The sequence below is a fragment of the Ambystoma mexicanum genome, chromosome 1p (genome assembly GCF_040938575.1).
Source record: "Ambystoma mexicanum isolate Mex_15411 chromosome 1p, UKY_AmexF1_1, whole genome shotgun sequence".
Taxonomy (NCBI): domain Eukaryota; kingdom Metazoa; phylum Chordata; class Amphibia; order Caudata; family Ambystomatidae; genus Ambystoma; species Ambystoma mexicanum.
Window position 1 is genome coordinate 448658305 of NC_090921.1, and position 18339 is coordinate 448676643.

Genomic DNA, 18339 nt, shown 5'->3' on the forward strand with positions numbered 1-18339 from the left:
GTGCAGGCGAAACACCAGGATACGCCTCCCACCCACGTTGCTCTTCCACTGCTACCGCACGTTGCACTACCTGGCCCACATCATTAAATCATTGCAACTTAAATAACGTTGTATTGACTTGTACTTAAAATTAGGAAAAAACTTATACAACAAGATTACAAACAGAAAATCGTTTCCATTAGTCCAGGTTTATATTCATTATTAGTACCCAGCGAGGGCGCAATCCGAATGCAAGAGCCATTCTGATTGGCCCTCGCCAAGTCATTACCAGGCGGGGAATCCATCTGTCGGGATTCCACGGCCTCTGTCCCCGGCGGGGGGGGCGTGGCAGCCTCTCAGCCAATGAGGAGGCTCGAAGCGGGGCCATCCCCACTCGGAGCCTTCCCACGGCTGAGAGGCTGCCTTCACGCCCGCCGGTGACGCTGGTAAGCTTTTTTTTTTTTCTACCCTCCCTTTCTCCCTCCTCCCTGCTCTCCCCACCCCACTTACCTTTTTGTTGCTGCGTCCCCGCTGGGGAACGATTGCAGGCTTCAGCAGTGTGGAGACACACGGCTGGAGGCTTACATCGTCCCCTAGCAGGGACGCAGTTACGTGTTTTCTTTTTTTTCAACCTTCCCCTGCCGACCGCCCTCCCAACCCTACTTACCTTCTGCTTCTTTTTTTTTGCGGGAGCGGACGCGCTGGGAACACTTGTTCCCAGCGCATCCGCTCCCGATGGCCGGTATGGAAAGAGAAAACGGACTCCGTTTTCCCTTTGCATGGCGGCCATTTTCTTGCTCTTTTTTTTTTTTTCTGTCCCAAAACGCCGTGCTTTTAGTGCCCCGGTCACACACATAATGCGGGCCGGGGTACTAATAGCAATATGACCCTCGCGGCTGGGGCATTACCTGAGTTAGTAATGCCCCCGCCGCTCGGGTCATATTGCTTAATTATTACATAGCTTAGAAGCGGTCCATCTATATGAAGCGCTATAAAAATCATCAAATTATTATTTGATGCCTGTATAAGGTCAACATATTGAATGAAATGTCTAGTAAATGGTGGGAGCCCGGGTGCGAGTTGCTGTTATCTGAAAGTAAAGGTTGACAATTTGTGGGGGTATCTTGCAATTATGTGATCACCTTAATGTATGATGTCAATTCCTGTTATATCTTGAGAGTATGTGAACATATGCTGGCAAAACCTATTAAAAGAGGGTAATTTTGAAACATGATTGTCACAGTAGGCAAATCACAATGGACACGTAATTGCAACACTACGCACATAGTGAAGGTACATGGGCATGCCTACAGCAGACATATAGAAAACATTTCCATTAAACAAAATTAAAAATGGTTGTATTTGTTAAGTTATGTTAAGTTGACTTGATGATGTCTCTTCTGTTTATTCTCAGGAGTATCCTTACTGCAGGGTTATTTGTTAATGCTATTGTAACACTTTATTGAGAGGCCACCATCAACACAGGGAGTTCCTTTCCTCACCAATCAAGACAACACCCTAACCCTAAAACAAGCAGACAAAGGGGGAGCTCTGGTACTAATGGATACCACTCTATACAACACGGGATGCTTGAAACTCCTTAACGACACCAGGACTTACCTACCCCTAGATGGAGACCCGATTTTTAGGCTCAAGAATCTAATCAAAAACATAGTAGACAAAGCCACAGATATGAACTGGATCAGTGAGAAAACAGCAGATTTCCTCACTCAAACATCATGTCACCCCTGTTTTTTACAGACTACCCAAAATCCATAAAAACAAAGAAGATCCTCCCTTTCGACCAATTGTTGCAGAAACAGATAGTGTGTTTCAACCACTAGCAATTTATCTTGATACTGCGCTACAGCCTTTTGTGCAAAAAAAACAATACTTACCTGAAGGACACAACCCATTTTTTGAGCACAATTAACACACTAATCTTGACAGAGGAAGAACTCATTTTATTTACCATGGACGTCAATAGTCTGTACACTTCAATACCTCACCAAGAAGGCATAGAAGCTATGGAATGGTTTTTACTCTTGAATCAAGAAGTACAGATACAAATACATTTCAAGATAGAAATAATCAACATCATCCTCTATAACAACTATTTTAGATTCAATGGCCAATACTATTTGAAAATCTCTGGAACATCGATGGGCTCATCAGTGGCCCCATCTTATGCAAATATTTTTATGCACCAATTTCAGACTACATTTGTACTAGAAAACCCACAATGGAGAGACAAAGTGAAATGCTGGCGACGTTACATAGATGACATCTTCGGGATCTGGTATGGCACTGAAAGTGAATTACTGGAATTTTGGGAAACCCTGAACAGTTACAACGATAGGATCGGTTTTACAATAGAGATTGGTAGACAGAATGTCAATTTCCTGGATGTAACAATCGAACGATCAGGGACAGCACTTAAAACTAAGATCTACAGAAAACCAACATATGTAAATAGTTGCCTTCATCACAGCAGCTTTCACCCAAAACAGCTAAAAGAAAACTTGCCTTATAGCCAATTACTAAGACTCAAGAGGATAACATCAGACCAAGCTACACTACAGAATGAATATGACATCATGAAACAGAGATTCTTATAAAGAGGATACCCAACAGAAACACTGGACAAAGCAATTGTAAGGACTAATTTACAAGAAATAGAAGAGCTCCTCCGAGCGAACACTAAGAAAGAAACTACAAATTTTATGCACACGTTAAAGTACTCAAGTCAGAGATTCCAAGTAAAACGGATCATCTACAAAAACAGGGACCTCATAAGAACAGACAACACCCTAAAATAACTCTTTCCAGACCCTCCATGATGGCATACAAACAGGGAAGAAACATCAGAGATCAACTTATTAGAGCGGAAAAACCAAAAATAACATTGCCAACATTACAATAACATCATAAAAGGAGATCATGTGAGACATCCCAACACAGGCAAAAAAATATCTCTGAGACAATACGCTACACGCGATACAAAAAATGTTATTTATGCTATCCGCTGTCCCTGTGGGATGTACTACGTAGGAAAAAACAACCGGAAAGCGAAAGAAAGATGGACAGTACACAAGTCCAGCATAAGAACAAAGAATGTCAAGTCACCTGTCTACAGACACTACCGAGACCAAAAACACAACATCTCACAAATGAGAATGGTGTTCTTAGAAGTAGTCCATCCCCTATCAAGAGGAGGTGATCTACCAAAGCTCTTAGCACAAAGAGAACTTTACTGGTTTCAAAAACTGGATGCAATGTTCCCTCTTGGGATGAATGAGGAGTACTACTTTGGTCCATTTCTGTAGACATACCTCAGAGCATAGTCTATGAATGCCCTTTTTCTAATGTTAACCCGATGCTTTTTGTAAAACCTGATTTGTTAATAGATCACACTTTTTCCTTCAAATTGATAATATTTAAACCCAAAAAATAACCCCTTGCATTTTATACTTAAGAGGGTAGACGAAAACTAAAAATTAAAATTATCTCATGATCAGGTGATAAGAATGTACACCCCTTAGTGGGTCAGCTAAGGGTTCAACTATACAGTTTATGTACAGTTTGTATATATACAGCATTCTATGTTGTTTTAAATGTACAGGTGCCTTATGGCTTAATGACAAACAGCGTTTTATGTATTTTACCTATGCTTCCTACGTGCATTTTTACAAAAAATAACACAAATTACAGTATTATGGCCTTATTCATTCATTTTATCCATTCCACCTATCTATTCATCTATTAATTCGCCTTTCATTTTTTACCTGTGTTTTACCATTTGGATATTTATCCACTTTGTATCCAATTTATTTCTTCACCCCTTCCCCAGAATAATTTCCACTGAGTGCGCAATTCATTTGCCAACACTTTTTTAGAATCATATATCTGGTATTAAGCATTATATTTAATCTTGTTTTGCCCACCTGCTCCCACTATATAGTTATTAAAGAATTCCACATCATTCTGACGCATTACTCGTCATTCAGTCCTTTTTCACGCATGCGCGAATGACTATAAAGAATTCCGCATCATTCTGACGCATTACTCATCATTCAGTCATTTTCACGCATGCGCGAATGACTAAAAACAAACTAAATGGCAGCGATGTGACCTCATCATGCGTACGCGCGGATGACATCACTTGCGACCATATAAAATCGGTCCATTTCCTTTTTCTAATGGAAGCGGATGGAGTGTTTCCTGTCTCAGCCTCAACTAATACCTCCTGGAAGACCCCACCTTTTTCTTCTAAGTAGAGCTGCTATGCCGCTATAACTCTGTCCTGCCACTAAGAGACATTGCGCCCTTTAGCCTTTAGAGCCAATGATCACACTCCTTTCCTCTGGTGAAATATTTTAATAAATTGTTTCATTTTTAGTGCTGGGCAACCAACCATTAGGACTGAGGGAGAATCCCTAGTATTTAAGTACAGAGATGCAGTTGATGCCTGTCTGTGGAGCCTTTAAATCACTTTAACAAGTAAGTGTATGATCACCTAGTAGTCCTTCACATTCGGGCCACCTTATGCACTATCTTAATCCTATCATTTATCATAGGTTAGGATGAACTAGGATTCCCCCATAACTCTGCTATCCAGTTCGAAGTGGGGCTTCCCACCCGTGGAAATCACTTTTTGTAATTTCTTTATACGTAAGTACTCCTACAGCTACCACAAAAGATTTGCTAACAGTAAGAACTACTGAGCTTGTCAGATTACAAATCAATATACTGTAACATGTTCTATCCATAAAAATATATGTTTGTCATTTACCTATGTAGGCACCTAGCATTAGTCAATAGCTACAATGCTTTTTTCTTTGTTAAGCAATGATCAATGATCTTGAATTTAAAGATTGTAGCAATGATCTACACAGAAACAATATTTTGTGTTTGTTCCTAGTCATAAAGATGTTATGTTTTGCCTTAAATGCACATATGAATAATAATATGTATTGGAATGTATTATTAATATTGAATCTTTCTCTTTAGAGAAAACTTTTGTATAAGAAAAAAAGAACACTTTGTCCCTGATGAAGAGTGAAAGTAATGCTCGAAACGTGTTGGGCCAGACCATAAATTGAATGTTTTTTTGGTCAAAATTTGAATAAATATCTGTTTTAGATAAACAAATGTATTGCTAAACATTCATTGGATTATTTCAGAAAAAAATCCCTGCCATTGCAAGGCAAACACAATCACTAAATTCATAATTACCCCTTGTGAAAAGGTTACTTTTAGTACCTTATAATTACATACAGGCCTAGGCCTTTGTTGATTGTGTGCAGGGGACGCGGGTTTCCTAAATTAGGAAACCATTTGTTCTATGTATATTTGACCAGCCTAGATACCAAGGCTGAGCACTTCTCCCCTGCACCTCTAATTACATTTACCTTTTCAAATTAATTACTTTGAATTCTATTTCGATATACTTAAATACAAATGTGAATCAGGTGTGCATGGTGGTTAATAATCTTACCAATGAAAGAAGACCCAGGCCTGTGTACAGAAAATAGATTTATATTTATTTGAATCAGATGTTAAGAAAATCGCACTAAAATGTCACAGATCACTTTATCCGTGGCAGAGCACAATAAGCATCTCTACATAAATAAATTACACAAGTTGGTTGGGAATAACACAAATCAAATTCTTTTACTTTCTACAAATTTCAATCAAAGGAATCATTGACACTGGTCAATGAATAAAAGTGCTTTACATTTGCGGTGCTGGGCAATTAAAATTTTCCTACGCGCTTAAAAGTCTAGCAGTTTGTTATGGGATTTGTACAAATGCATATGGCAATTATTATTTCACCCACACCTTTGCTTAAAATAAATGCACGGTTATTTAGCAGTGGGTTTTTCAGACCCCCCCTACTTTGTACTGTGTTGGGGAAGTCAGACAGAAAAATTGGGATATTTTAAGAATTTTGGATTTCAGACCCCCCTCTACTTGAAGGCCTCTGTTGGGGAAGCTGGAGAGGAAAAATTGGGATGAATTGTGAATTTGAATTTTAGACCCCATTCCACTTAAATGCCTGTTTGTTTGTTTGTTTATTTTATTTACATAGCGCACCTGACCCAGAGGTATCTGGACGCTGTGTTGGGGAAGCTGGGCCCATAGGATTACCCAATAAAATTACAGTCTTTAGTTTTCAGTGCACATTGGGGATGACCTTTGTTAATTTAGAATTTGAACAAAAATCAACCTGTGGTGTTCAACCAAAGGGGAATGAATTAAATGAATATTTTTAGTTCAATAAGCTAACGATCTACACTGTTTTGCACCCCCACCAGCCCGCTATAAAGGGAAAGGATTTAAGGGCCCCAGATTCCGCACCTTTTGATTTCCAAGTGTTCAGTTCCAATTGTGGGATGCATTGACCCACTCAGCAGAATTACCATCCATAACCAAGCTGCACTTCTGCAGTTGACAGCAAAATGGCTGTGCTGGCTCCTTGGAGCACCAGTGCTCCGCATCAAAACTGCATTTTGCACCTACAAAACGATGGCTGCACTGTCTTGCCAAGCACCTATGGGGCAATTTGGAGAAGGGAGTACACAGAGAAAGGCTGCCAGGGTGTGTGCTTGTATTGGCTAAAGAAGCAAAGTGAAAAGCAGTGCTGCTTTGCTGCTAGCCCAAAGTTTCCCATTGATAAAGGGATATATTTCACATTTAAAATGATGCCGCTCTGATGCTTTGTTCAACTGTTCAACATCACACTGCTTTTATCAGTGAGGCCCTGCCATGCCCATCCATTTTCAGATTGTGCTCCAGCAGAAGAGAGCATTATCCCTGAATAACAGGCTGTGTCAGGCCAGATCTGGGAAATCCACAGAAGCTTTACTTTCAGCCGCACGGAAAAACGCTTGGCTTTTGGGCTACAACATGTCAAAAATCAATGCTTCAAAAGAAACCCTAACTCTAAGGGCATATGTCAATTTCAGTGGACCTGTGTCTTAAACAGATTGCTGTATAACTGACTAGGTCTGCAAAATAATGTTGGGAAGTCAGATGGAAGAGAAAACCTTTTGAAAGGGACACACCAGCAGACTTCCCCACGTGTTAAAATGTGCTTTTGTAAATAAGGAAAAATACCTGTTTTAAAAGTGGAATGTTGAATAAGGCCCTGTCTTGGCCTAGCAATGTAAAGGGGGGTTTGCTGGGAAACATATATGGGATGTTTTATTTCAACAGGCTTGCTTCTGATTCAGAACAAAATAAAATAAAATAATGAAATAAAAGTTGTGTATGTACTGGCAAATCATCCCAAACAAGGTTTCTACTATGGCTAAAGGGACATGTGGGGGCTTACAACAGGAATGCTCTACCCCTAAGAGAAGCCACAAGGGATTTCTGGGATGCCTACATTTTACTTATGCCTTTGAAACTTTGAATGGACGAGGAGGCAACATATCACACACTCGTCAGACTTTTGTCTGTGCTCCAGGTTTAGACAAAAGATTCTGTGACACTTACGTGTGACTTTTAGAAAATCACCTCCCTTCAACTTCTACTGCGGCGCTTCAAACTCAATTCCACAGCAGCCTTGTAAGCTATGCACTTATCTGGAAGACAATGCTGGCTATGTGGCTAAAAAAGCATTTTTATTAATAAATTGCAAGACTTTTTATCTCCGCAATTCGACAATGCAGCAATGTGAAAGGTTCACAATCTAGATGCAATTTTGGTGGCTTTAATTTAAGACGTGGTAGCCTTCACTGACATATTGGGTACAGAAATGGCAGCATATTGGATATTCTGAGGAAAGTGTACATGATGCAACTTTGAAATTTAATATTTGCATGCCCTATGATAATCTATACACATGTATAAAGTCATAGAATGTTAGGTAAAATAATTTCATTGACAATGATGGAAAACTATTAAATGGACAAAACAAAGTCCAACAAACTGGAGAGTTGGACTGTCATGCTCTGCATGAAATATGTAATCTGCTTATGTAATTTGCAAAAATGCTGCAACTGTATAAATGTGTGATTTATGTTAAGATGGATATTTGGCAAAAAGGACGATGGGATGGCTTTTCACCTCATAAAACACAACCCCCTAAACTGAGTCCCCTCCTGGAGGAGGCGACCACCATGGGCTGACCTATCTGGTTCTTGGGGGTAGGTCTAGCTTAGTTCTGCCCACCAACAGACCTGGTAATGTCACATGCTGTTATATAAGGGGTGGGAGCTCACTGGGACAAGACACTCTCTCCTGAATTTCCAGCGCCTGCATATCCAGACATTCCAGATCCACCTTTTCAAGATTCCAGACTCTACTGCCAGGTCAAAACATAGCTGACCCTATCCCAGCAAGGCCATTGATCCAGAAACTCCACTAAAATCCCACTAAGAAGGGGTGAAAGCTGCAGTACCATTTGGGAGTATCCTGTGACCAGACTGGCTTTTTGCCCGCTACCTGCATGCCTGCTGTACCCTTGCCATCCAGTGACCAGACTTGCCCAGCTGCTTGCTGTTAGGAGAGTCGCCCTCCTGTGACCAGAGCCCTTTGAATCCAGAACCCGGTTGGCTGACCCAAATCGCAAACTCAAGTGCGGTTTGTGAGTATTTCCCATCCCATAGCCACACGTAGCCTACCCCATCTTGATACTTTGTATTTGTTCTACTCTCTAAGTAATCCTATACATGCCTTGGTAACTTGTTTAAAACTGTCAGAACTCTCTGTGCACCCTGTCCTTGATTTTCTAGTGTTAGCGCAATTCTTCCATTCATTTCTGTCTTGAATAAATCCTTCGAAATATTTTGAAAAATGGAATTAATTTCCACATAAAGAGACACGCGGCATGAAGGGGATTAATGTGGCCGCTTAACCTGTTTTCATGGGCAGCGCTATCTTTTTGATAATCTACTTTAAGTAAAACTTGCCCTTTCTTTCCAAACCGATTTTCACTTTGTAACTGCTTTATTTCACCAAAACCAAATTTCTTTCCCCTTGAACATCTCATCCAATTATTTAGCTAGAGTCACTCTTTCACTTCTATATGGTCCCTGTGATGTGCATCTATTCCCCAGCCTAAAAACCGCATTCCGATTCTGTTTATTTTACCCATTTAAAAAAAAAACGTTTTGACATTTAAAGCTGAAAAAAGGGTAAATTGCAAATTTTCCATGTGTGATTTCACTGCACTGTGTTCTCACTTTCAAGTTGCTTTTGAACTGTATGCCTTTTGTGATACATTGCTTTAGAGTTGCTAGTGATATTACATCGCTGATACTGTGATGAAACAGATGTACCTCATTATTTAACCACACATATAATTAATTATTTTTCAAAATCTGAGTGGCCTTTCCATGCTGCTAATTAAGTTATCCAGGGGTGGATAGGTTAGGTTGTCTGCCCCATCTGCCCATGCATGTGTTTTGCAATGCCATTCTGCTCATCATTTTTTTTTCTTGGTCATTTTGTTATATTTGTTAATTATCGAGCTTCTCGCCACCAATTCTGTGACTTAAGTTTTTTCACAAATTGGTGGATGTTTGCTCGATTTCTGATTGGGGGTGCTGTCTTGTTTTTATATTTTTTTAGATTGTGCAATAAGATTCTTTTTTTCCCTTTAGCTTTGCTAAACATCTCATATGAGCTACCTGCTCCGTCAGAATTAATCACTTTATCACCCGTTGAATGACTAGTTTCCGCCACTTTAGGCACTCCCACAATTTCGGATCTCAATTGATTTGTGTTCTTGGGAGAGAGTGAAACATCCTTCCTTGTCTCTTTTTCATCAGTTCTCGCGCTTGAACATATTTCCCCCACCCCTGAAGACTGGTCAAACTTGGATTTCACTTGGGTACCCAAACAAATCACATCATTGTCCTTATTAGCCAATTCTGTATTGTAAATGCCAGAGTGTATCCCTGCATCACTTAAATGTTCCTTCTCCCCAGACTTTCCATACCAAACCTTCTGCTGATTCAACAAGGAACTTCGCATATTCGCTTGTAATGCGAGACGAGAGTCTAGGCTCTCATAGAATTTGGCTAGGGAGAATAGTGAGGTATTAATTGCCTGTGAAATGTTTTCTGTACCTATACATTCTATTGATGGCTGGACTGGAGGTTCTTGAAGAGAAGGAAGATTTCCCCTTCATGGGGTCGGGGCAGAAAAGGAAAGAGCGAGATCAGGGGAGTTTTGCCCTGAGGCAGAAAACATTACCAGTGATTGTGACAAATCATGGTGAGAAGCGGAGAATCTTAGCGGCTGCTGAGAAGTCAAAGCATCAGCTAAGTCCACGACTCCCTTGTGCCCCTCTGGTATATCATTGTTCTCCCAATGACCTTCCGCACCACTTGTACTCAGATTAAAACCTGCTTCAAGAATAGAATCTTGAGTTGAAGTCACAGCAGTTACTTCGGGAGTCGGGTTGCCATTGATACAATGGGTTCAAGGGGATAAAATCACTGTATATCAGAGGTAGCCGCAGCACCCCCAGTTTTATGATCACGTTGCGGGGTGCTTAGGCTGCAAGTCAACTTAATTTTATGACTTGTGCGTAATGGCGTTGTAACCTCTGATGTAAACACTTGAAACAAATCTTTTGAGAGCGGCATTCCAGATACCAGAGTATAAAGCCCCGGCATTTTTGTAAGATGTCTGTGCAGCTCTGATGTTTTCTACGTTCGGGTGAGTGTTAAAAGCTGGATGATTTACAATATCAACAGTCGCGTTTGTTATTACTGCGATAAGCAATTCAAAGCTCCAATTGTTTTCCTGTCCCTGTCTCTTTTTGTGGCGTTCATACGGTAGATAAATCCTCGTAATGAACGGCAGGCAGGCAGTCCTCAGGTCAGTCGTTTCTGCTGCAACTGCTCTTACAGAACTGCTCTTCCACAAATGTGCACCCAATATAAAGATTGTGTGATTTTCTTTGAATTTAAAATAAATAAATAAATATTGTGTTACCACCCACCGGCCTGGTTCATGGTCCATTGTGACCCGGGGTATTTGTAAAAGGGGGTGTGAGATGGGTTGGGTATCGGCTCAATTCGATTTCGTAGAAAATAAAGAAAAAGTATTCTCATTGAGCGATACATCCTAGGCTAAAACCAAGGGTCCTGGTCCGGTGTATGACACCCGATTGGAATCCTTCACACAATTAAATTAAAACCCTCTGTTTAAAGTTCAGGAAAGACAGCTGCATATAAGGACCATCTGGAAGGACAGTGTAGAGCAGGAACCAAGTACCCCCACCTAAACCACCTCACCTATATTGCCTATATGTTGGGAGCACGGATGTGAAAATCGTGTGGTACCAGTGAAAATACCGATACCTAGGACAATCCTGGAGGCAAGGTTCCCATTGAGAAAACCATACCTGCATACATGGAAATATGATGGTCGTTTCAATGAAATTCTGTTAGAAGCAGAGCAAGTGAATGGTCAGGACGAATGGTGACGTCACACAGAGCAGAGAGAATGCAGATATTCTATAAGGCATCAAGAAAGTATCAAGGATAAGTGACATCTTTGCATCAAGGTGAAGAAGCTTATGCCACAAGATGAATGAAGATATAAAGTTAGTTTACACATGTACAGATGCAAAACAGGGACGTCATTTCACCAAAATGCCAGGGGTAGCGAAAGTGACATCACAGTGCCATGCCCCCAAGAGTGACATCACATGAAGTGATGTCATTTGACCACACCCACACAGGAAGTGATGTCATTAGACCACACCCCATGGGAAGTGATGTCATTTGACCACGCCCCCACCATGACATCACAGAAGTGGCCTCATAAAGCATTATCCCTCAGTGCACTAAGAAAGAAATGGTTACGATATCAGTGTATTGTGACATTTCATACAAGAATTAATCATCATATGTAGCAGTGTCAAGGTCCATGTTGCCACGTGAAGTGTATGAACCCCAATCCCTTCTTTATGTGGATCTGCTCTGTTATTTCAAAAAGACTACAGAGCGAAATCACATTCTGGGGGGACATGGATGGATAGGCGGGCACGGGGATAGGGGAAAGCCAGGCTAAAAGGGGAGAGGGAAAATATTTCACCAGAAAACATGTATGGCATCCTCAGTTTTTAATGATTCTTCTCCTTGTGTTATTTTGGCTGCCAAAAGATGCATTCAAAATGTGTTCAAGGCATACAGTGCATTACTGAGTGATACAAACTTCAGTACCAAAAGCCTCATCAGTCCTGTTCCCATATTTTATGGGGTAAAAAATCCTGGCTGCATTTTGCATTACTCCCACACTCACCAACACTCTTTATATGCCTAGGTTTCTGTTCCTACATGTTCATTGTCCTCCACACCCCGCACCTCTCCACAATGGTACACATTCCAACAATTAGTACTATTATATAGATTTTGGGATAATGCCCGACAGTTGCTCTTCCTTCACTCTGATCATAAGACTTAAAATGTAGTTTCTTACCAGATTGAGCAGAACAGTGGCTTGACAGACGTGCCGGTGCTGTTGTTTCAATGGCATGTGAGGTGAAGATTCTGACTCGAAGGCAGGTTGTTGCTTAGGTGACCGGAAACCAGAGGAGAGGTCTGTGAGTGTTGAATGGCAACAGATCAAGAAGACAGAACTCTGGTAGTGGAGCTGCAGGTGTTTGGCAGAGAAGAGGCTGCAAGTATGGCAGATGCTGTTTTGAGGTCACAGAATACTGGCTGTGATGCCGATGGTGCCGGGCTGGTTTTAACAGAGGACTCTGACTGGGTGTGTCTCATCATTGCTTGGTTGACTACAAATCAAGGATACGGTGCTGGCATTGTGAAGACAGAACTGTAGCTGTGGGGCAGCTGGTGACTGGCTTAAAGGAAGTTGCTGCTTAGATGGCTCATCATTGCTTCATTGACTGGAAATAAAGAAGAGCCAGGCGGGAATTGGATAGCAAATGTTTTCATGACACAAAACTCCAGCTGTGCTGCAGCTTCTGGCTGACTTGTCAAGAAGATGCTGATGGAGGCTACTCAAATTCTAAGAGACTGGTGGTTGACAGATGCTTGTGGCTGTGCTACTAGTAGTGCCTGTCTGGCTTCACAGGAAAATGCTAATTGAATGTCTTGCTGTTGCTTAGACTGAAAAGCTGTAGGATGCTGGCAGTGTGGCGGATGCTGCCATTTTAAAGACACACATGTTGTTTCTGATGTAATGGTCCATTGTTGCTTAGCTCACTGGTAAATAATAGGATGTTGACAAAATTCAACAGCATACCATGCAGTGTTTTGAAGATAAGACAAACTGGTTGTAGTGCATGAGCGATGTATCATGGCTGACTTCATGAAGAGGCTGGTAGTGTAGGAGAGTAGCAGATGGTTTTGAAGACTATGTGGTGCTGATTAGGTCTGCGTGACTTGAAAAGACCTAACTGGAAAATTGAGCTATAATCTAACAGTGTCAAAGAATATAATGGTTCATCTTTTCAGAGGATACCTCCTGTGTCGCATGTCAGCAAGTCGGTCAATGGCATCACTTGAATTTACCTCTTCAACCTCCATAGGTTCACATGCCATTACCAACAAATCACTAAGTCTGTTGTCTCCACATCTATTTCGCAAATAGTTTTTGACTCTTTTCAAACAGGAGAAGAACCTCTCATTTGTTGCAGTTGTAATCGGCAATGCAAGAACCAGATCCAACAGGTTTAGGACCTCAGAAAAGCCTGTTGAATATTCATTGAGATAGTACCTGACAGAGTGAATACCTGCTAAAGTCTTGTCAGATAAATAGCTCATTGCAATGTCAAGGCCTGAATGCAATCCAGCATAATTTGCTTGGGGCCCTAGGTAGTGGCGAGCAAGAACATCTGCAGATGAGTCCTCCAACAAATGTTTAGCCCTTGGATTGAACATGCCGACAGCCTTGATAAGCCCCATGTTATCTATAAAACGAGCATCCAACTCTCTTTCAAACCTATCCAAGGTGGAGAAAAACACCTCTTGCTTTATCCGTTCGGTCTGTGGCATTCGATCATCAGAGTGCTCATAATGTCCAGGCCTCTTCCCTACAGTAGTACCAACAAGGTATTCTTTTAGTTTGCTGCTCAGTTGGTGCTTCCTTACTGGTAAAGCTCTGCGGTCGTGGTCTTCAACTGTTTCAATACCACATTTTTCTGCCAATTCCGTTGCATCATTGACGATTTTCACCCAATGACATTCTTGTCGAAGGTTGACAAGGGCAGTTCTTGTCACTTGAATTAGGTTACTCGCATCTGGCAAATCAAGATTATTTCTCTGAAGTTCATCAGATAACACACTAATCTTTTTCAGAATTGATTCCATACTTAACAAAGTTAGCAAAATCTCAAAGCACTGCATATTTCTGAGAAGTCCTCTGGCTTCTGAACAAGCCTGCTTGTCACGTTGTTGCGATGATTTTATTACACTGAGAACAACTATAATGGTTTCAAATCGAGCCTGTTTTTTTTAACACAAGTGTACCAATAAAACCATCTAGTGCCACAAAGTCTTTCTAATTCTTGTACTGCTAGACCGCTTTCTGTTTGAGCTTTTACAAAGAGTTTGTGTCGAGGAGAACTTTGTGAAAGGAACACATACACAGCCTGCAAAGTTGAGAAAAAATCTTTCACTGTTTGTATGTTAGTGATAGTTTGCACTAACGCAAGGTTTAGACGATGTGCATGACAGTGAATGTAAACTGCCTGTGGAGCAATTTCTTTTATTTTCGCTTGCACTCCATTGAAACAGCCACTCATAACTGATGCCCCATCATAGCATTGTGCCACACAGTTCTTCCAGTCAACGCCAGCATTGCGTACAGATTTGTCAATGGCTGCAGCTAAACTGGAGGCATCCAACTTCTCCATGTGGTAACATCCCATGGCTTTTTCCTGAATGTTCCCATCTTGATCTACAAACCGGATCACAAAGCTCATCTGTTCTTTCTGTGAAATGTCTTTGGTTTCATCAACCAACACTGCAAAGTGTTTTCTCACTTTCCTAACGATATTCTGACGTATAAGATTTGCCACAACTGAGATCATGTCATTTTGATACTCAGGAGATGTGTAGTGCCCATATCTTCTAGCCATTTTTACTTTAAGAAGTTCATTATTATCAGACAGCAAACGCAATATTGCTATGAAGTTTCCCTTATTGTGGGAGTCTTGCGTTTCGACTGTGGCTCGGAAAGCAAGTCCTTGACGACCCAAAAGATATACAACCTTTAGTAACTGCAGCACATGTTGACGATTCTCTTCAATCTCTTGGTCCCCAACCTTCTCTAGCATTGAAACAATTGAGTGTTGAGGGCCTGTAGTCTGTTGTACACGCTTAAAGTCTGCCCAAGCTACAACCGAAGACTTATGCTTATCAGAATCTGAGTGCATCTTTAAAGAACGACGAGTCTTTTCCCATTTAGCAAAGCCAATGTCAACAAATGGAACATTGCCACATGCACGCCCCCCTTCTCCAGAATTAGAACCAAAATGTCTGCATGCAGCACATGTAGATGCACTGTCTGCACCTGATGTGCTGGCCGATGGTTGGACAACATGTGCAGCTGTGTTTGAACTGCCACTTGAGGTATCATCAGACCTCTTGCGCTTGCTTGAATCAGAGCCTGGAGTAGGGCCAGCTCCTCTTGCTTTTGTAGAAAACATATCAACGATTGACCTCTGGTTTGGATCCTTGGGTTTTCCTGGAGGTGTAGACATGTTCATTCTTTTAGTACTGCTAAATCAGAAGCTATTATTCAAGCAAATGATGGATTCCTCAGTGTCCTCCCCACTTCTTTTGTGCTTGAGGACCACTTCCGCTGAATACCAAAGAGGAGACAAATCTGAAATGTATTGCTTTGGCTTACAAGTTTATCACTGTACTCCCTGAAAATAAGCGAGTACTCCCCAAAAAGAAAAACAGATTACAAATACTCCCAACAAAAAATAGGAAACAAACACTGTGGACCCTGAGCCCCTGCTTTCACGCACACAGCTCCATGGATGTTTGATGAGGTAGCGCACGTAGTTCCAAAGGAAGAAAGTACTATTATTACTGCCCGATCTGTAGACATGCACATGATCTTTTAATGTGTATGAGTAACTAGGTGCAACATAATTATTAGAAAAACCTTTCAGTTTTTCAGTTAAAACATTTTTACTTGCTTACAAAATACTGCCGTGGGGAACTAGATTTACACTTTTACTCCCTAAAAATCATTTTACTTCCAAGTTTACAAAATAGGGAATACAATAGTCCCACTTCAAAATCTTATCTGGAGCACTGAGTACATACCTAAGCAGTGATTTCAAGTATTTATCTGTCAGGGTAATACTTAACATTTGAGAGATTAACAGTTACAAACTGTTCAAACTCTGCCCCTAAGAAAAAAGGAAACCCGTGGGTCCCAAAAAAAACTGTGAAGCATACGTTCAGTGTCATACAGTTTGAAGTTAATTTTGTGGTATTCTCTGATTAAATGGAATAGAAACAGCCATCTTTAGTGTTGAAACAACTAGGACAAGGCTGCAATGCATAAATAGATAAGGACTAACAGATCAGATAATTAACATATGCTGTACATTTTCAATATGTTGCTTCACGTTCATTTACCTCTCACATGGGTCACAGATGAGGCTGGATGTCAGCTGCTCAATGGTGGTACTGTTTGCTGGCGTTGAGAACACAGAAAGGAAGGAACTCCCACACGAAGATGCAGGTCTGAAAATAATAACAAAATATCAGAAAAATTAATTTGTGCAACACCAGATAGAGTTTTAGAGTTCTGGGGTGCACGCATCATGCAAAGACAAACTGGACCACAGAGGCTTTGCACATGACAGACCTAGAGACTGACTTCAGGCCCGGCAACAATTCATCATTAACCTTCTGTGACTCAGAGGGACGCATGTTATGCACCATTGCCCGAGGAACTAGCTCTGTAGGCCGCAGCAGGCCCAGGCTGAGTGTGTGGCTCGGGCAAGGAGCAGTTTACATAATGTGTCACAATGTAAAATCCTAGTTAAATGCATTGCAAAATGTACAGGCTGCAGGCCACAAATGACTTGGATTTCATCTGCCTGTGGTTAATTTAAGCAGTTTAATTCGCATAAGCTGTTGCTGTACGCTGGGTTCAGGAGGGCACATGTGCCCCTTGCCCCTCGCCACTGTGCTCATGGACACAGTTACAAGGGGCATATGGACACACTGGCTGGGGTCGGGGGCACATGGAACCGGCGAGGACTTATCTTACAGCAGGAAATATAAATGCCTTCAATCCCTCACCCACATGATCTATAAAAGACAAAATGTAATGTTAGTAAAACGAATTTGGTGCTGCCGGCATCAGCGGCTTGCTTACTTTCCCTAATGTTAAGCCGCTACCGTGCCAGCACTGAATTCATTATACTAACATACTTGCCAACCCTACAGATTTGATTGGGGGAGGGGGCCGGCGTGACAGGGCTGTCTTCCTGACCCAGAGATGACGCACCAGGCCCCTGAAGTGAGCCATTCGGGGGTGGTGCACTGAGTGGGGCCCGATGGCTTGAACCAGGGAGAACGAGGGCGTTCATGAAACACATGCCTGCCGTGCTGACATGTGCATGACCCCAGCATAACAGAAGACAGCAATGACCCCAACCCTTCCTTTTAGCTGGGGCCCGTGCAGCTGTATCTGTGAAACCCAGGGGCATTTTAAGCACTTTTGGAGCCCTCGGCAAAGACATCTTTGTGGCCCCCCTCCACCAAACCAAAGGAATTAAGTGATCAAGAATATCTGGCTGTGCCCCATTCCTCCCCCTAATTTTGAAAGGTTTACGGACTGGCAATTTCGAGAGGTTAGGCAATACAAGATTAAATGAGATGCCCAGGATCGCACATGTGTTACGGGGTGAAGCTGGGATGTGTGCCAACTCTGAAACCTCTGCATTTGAACACTTTCTTTTCCAGTTCTTACCATGAACTTAAATAATCTAATTTTATAAAACTGACTTGGAAAGTACACAAATCACATTACCAAACATGACCATTTTTAAAAGCAATAGATTATAGAAGGGTGTTATCAATATGCATTTCAACTTTGGCTATTGCACATGATCAACATAATTCCCACAGGAAGGAAAGCATGTTACAAGAGTTGTGCCATAAGGAATACACAAACTATGGATACCACAGTGAACACAAAGCATTACACAATGACAGTGAACACAGAAAGCATTACACAATGAATTGATCAAAGCAGAATGTACAGACAGGCAATAGGTTTAGAGCCTCAGCAGCACATCATAAAATATCCTGACGTGTGATATTTAAGTTAGGTCAAGAATGGAATCTTACTTCTTTAGATCATGCAGCCTCCTGGGTCCCCCTCCAAGTGGGGCCC